We start from the raw sequence: 4,517 nt of genomic DNA on the forward strand, positions 1-4,517 counted from the left end.
CCGTGATACGAAGAAGATGGTGCTACGCGATGACACGTCTTCACCAACCCTTACCACGATCATGCAATGTGTTTCCTTTGTCTTGGCGGACCACCGAATACGGTGTCCAGCCGAGATGAGGTGCACTCTTCATGGCATATAGGTCTTGGCATAGAGGCAACGTGCCCTTTGTCTTAGCAGACCACCGAATACGGCGTCTAGCTAGGACGGGATATCAACCACGCCCTTCCATGATGTCACCTTTCTTCGGCACCGCAATGCTTTGCCCTTGTCTTGTTGGACCACCGAATACGGCGTCCAAACGAGACGAGGTGCACCCTTCATGCATCAGGTCTCGTTTGTCGTACGGGTGGCGTGATCCTTGTCTTAGCAGACCACCGAATACGGCGTCTAGCTGAGACGGGGCATCAACCACGCCCCTCCATGATGTTACCTTTTTTTGGCCCCACGGCGTGATCCTTGTTTTGGCAGACCAGCGAATACGGCATCTAGCCAAGACGAGGCATCCACCACGCCCCTCTAAGATGTTACCTTCCACGGTCTTGTGAGGCGGAGTCTTTGTCTTCACACACAGTCGTAACCTCGGCGTCTAGTCGAGACGAGGCACCTACCACACTGGCATTGCCGATATGAGCGAGCGTTGGTTTTACACCGACGCCGATCTCCATAAGAATACTGCCGCGAGGCGAACCCCTTGCGTACCCCGATGAAACCGCTACATCGTCAAGAAGTCTGAGCAGAGCAGGACCCATGCAACTTCAACACCGACTACATCAACATTGTCAAGACCGACGAGGCGCGATGGCGCGGGCGAATGTGGCCAACACAAAGCCATGTTTTGAGCGGCACGTGTACCGACGAGGACACGGGCTTTGCCGCCGCCCACAGCATACACACACACCATCATCATCATGCATGGAGAACTCAAAGCAAAGACGACAAAGACGACCACATGGCTTAATCGGAGGTATCTCGCGGAGCAACCCGCGGGAGTAATTAACCGGGAGCTTTTCGAGGCCCTGGGAACCAGGAGACCGCACATCGTCATAGTCAGGCATGCCGCGCTAGTAGGGCATGTAGCACATTCCTTTTTTATGGGATCTTGTAATTTTGTTTATCCGATGAGATTAATGAAATACTTGCTTCCCATACCATTTTTTGTGTACTATGTACACTGGCACGCCCGCACACTTTTCTTTTCCCTGGTGCAAGAGAGAAATCAAAGTCCCCCTCTTCCTTTCTCCCGAAGTGCACATTAGATTTTTCTCGTGTCAAACAAATTGGCATGCCCAGTGGGACCTGGTTCTCCTCCCATCTTTGTTATGCAACAATGGTCGTCGATTTCGTCTTCAAGTCTTCTCCAACAATATGAGATGGCATCAATCCTTGGGTGCAATTTTAATTTGCCTCATCATCTGCCAGAATTGGAGGCCAAGTGTGTGTCCATGAGATGTTGATATTGTCTATGGGCATTTGTTGATCCAATGGCATGAAGGTGACGTCTATACATGAAGGCGGGTCTATGGCGTAGGGCACACCCTATGCCCTAAGTTCCTCACTAAAAGGGAAGCCTACGGTGGGGGCATACTCGCTCGGGAGCACACGTGCCCTAGCTCCATCCCCAAAAATCATGAAACAGGGAGACAACCTGTGCCGGCAGCGTTTGTGTGGCACATGGAGAAGTTGCGCACCTAGGGATCGACACCCACGGGGGTGGTTTCACACGGTCCACAAGAAGGCGGTATGTCTTGCTCGGCAGACACGCCAACGGCGGCAACGCCATGCTGCAAGAGGCACAACAGTGTGTTCTTTCCTCTCCTTTATCTTCTTTCTTGTAGAAGGGCATGCATCCAGCAGAAGTTCGTCTACATGGGATCAACTCGCATCTGGTGGAGACTCACTGAAGATAGGTAACCCAGCCAGGAGGAGACTTTGCCCGATGCCCGTGGTGGCAGCATTGAGGAGGGCGCACCCGACAGAGGCTAGCTCACAGCTACGCCACGCAGGTGGTGGTGCAAACTACGTCCGAGCTTGAAGATGCACCGATGGTAGAGACCGGGGGAGTCGCGGAAGAAGCCCGGACGTACCATTGGATGCGCGCTCCCATGGCGACCGCGTACAACACTAGAAGAGGCAGTGACACCGACATAGGCATCGCGCCAAGGAGGATGATGTACAGGGTACACTTGTAGCCGAGGCAGACGCGGATGATGCACCAGCAGTCGTAGCAGCGATGCCGGACACATGTGGGAGAAGAGGCCGGTGGTTCCTTCTTCCACGTACACCACATCGACACACACAACTTGAAGGCCGCGAGCACCACGCCGAGGAGCACCCTGCCACGAGTACAGGGGTAGCCGGAATGCACAGCTGCAGATAACACGCCGGCGGTCGCGGCTCCATACAAGTACCGCGGCAACGATGTATGCATATCAAAAAGCGACCCACCGATGCTTTCTTGCAATGCTTTCTTCAATTTGCATCAAGACTCACATCCGGAAGTAGCTCGTGTCCTCTCCCATCTACACCGGCATCCTACACCAATGCATACGATGTATAGAAGCAGCAAAGGCACCCACCATCAAGTGAAACACCTGTACACGCCGGGAGGAGGAAGCCAGCGTCCAAGGCTCCACCACCATCCGCGTCTACACCAAGAAGAACATAATCATGGTGTCCGTCTTCTTCAATGGGACACCCGCACATTTAATGTATGGTTATCTCCCTTTTCATCTCACATTTCAGCGAGCGATGACGCACAACGCGCCCCGGTGGATGACGCACACACTCAGTCAGAGGCAGTGACACCACGCCGCCAATATAGGCTGCACCAAAGGGAAATCGCAGAAGAGGCCCCGACACTTGATGCACTTGTGCCCAAGGCAGTCGTGGACGATGCACCGACGGCTGCACCCCATGGACGTACCACGACATCGACGGACGCCTGCCGGAGAGCTCATCGGCGGTGTTTTCTTCCATGCATGCTTCCCCAACGACAGTGGCAAGGCTGCCAGTGAGTAGCTCGGCGCTAACTCCACACCACTGATGACATCAGGGGGGCTGCCGGTGTGCGCGGCCTGACGCCATCTATACCACCCGTGACCATGTTGGAGTCATCATCATCAACCTCCATCTCAACGAGGAAGGCTACTACGTCAACATGTCGTCACCATCTTCATCTACTTCACACCCGGCAGGGACGCCGACTACATCGACACGCTGCCACTCGACTACATCGACACGGCGTCACAATCTTCATCAACTCTTCATTGGGCGGGGACTGCATCGGCACACCTCCATTCTTCTATACCAATTGTCTAAACCGAGCGGAGGTCGTCCCCCGTAACTGTGATGCCCCAAGGTCTACATCGATGATCTAGTATTGTCGTCATCATTCAGCACCGATGTCATGCAGCAACACTCAAGTCTACTCCAACTTCTACATCAACACACTTCCCCGAAATCGTCTTAGCACCGGCAAGGCAAAGCTATACACCATTGACATGTCTTTTTTCCGATGAAGCAATCCATATCTTGCCAAGCACTGACAAGGCGAAGGCAAGTCATCCAGTCCGACACCGACAAGGCGGACACCACCAGGCCAGGCACCGACGAGGCGAAGGCCGCCCACTTCATCATGGGACAATTGACAAGACAAAGGTATATGGCTAAGCATGGCCGGAGCGATGGGCTTACCGCTCTCCCCTTCACTTCATCACCACATCCCCACCATCTACACCAATCCAACGGCGTGATCAAAGCCTTCCACAAGACTCTTGGCAAGATACTCACGAAGATGGAGAAAAGGAATAGGAGAGACTGGCATGACCGTCTCTTCGAGTCCTTGTGGGGCGTACCGCATTATGGTCTGTACCCCAACATAGGCGATCCAGTTTTGTCTCATTTACGGGAGTGAGGTGGTCCTACCACTGGAGGTCCAGCTACCCTCTTTGAGGGGTGGCTATCCAAGATGAGATCACCCAAGACGAACGGGTACAACTGCGGTTTCAGGAGCTCGACGCCCTTGAAGAGGGGCAACTTCATGCCCTACAGAACCTAGAGCTTTACCGCCAGAATATGGTGAGAGCTTACGACAAGCTCGTCAAGCAACGCGTCTTCCGAAAAGGTGAGTTGGTTCTTGTGCTTAGGCGACCCATCGTCGTGATGCATAAGACAAAGGGCAAGTTCGAGCAAAAGTGGGAAGGGCCATACGTCATCGAGCAAGTCTACGACGGGGGAGCATACCAGCTCATCGATTCCTAGGGAGTCCGATCTATGCCCCCAATCAACGGAAGGTTCCTCAAAAAATATTTTCTTAAAATTTTGCTTCTTTTGGTTTTTCATTGGGGAAACTTTTTCTGTGGGCTTTCGGATCCATAATGCATTCTCCTTAGCATTTCATGGATATGTCTAGTTTTCCCCACTTTTTACGGACTAAGTCCAACAAAAAAATGGCTTTCCCCTATCGCACTAAGCTGTTGATTGAAGTTTTGGCTACCCTAGGACTTGTTGGAGGG

This window comes from Triticum dicoccoides, chromosome 5B (assembly GCF_002162155.2).
Source record: "Triticum dicoccoides isolate Atlit2015 ecotype Zavitan chromosome 5B, WEW_v2.0, whole genome shotgun sequence".
In the NCBI taxonomy this organism is placed as follows: domain Eukaryota; kingdom Viridiplantae; phylum Streptophyta; class Magnoliopsida; order Poales; family Poaceae; genus Triticum; species Triticum dicoccoides.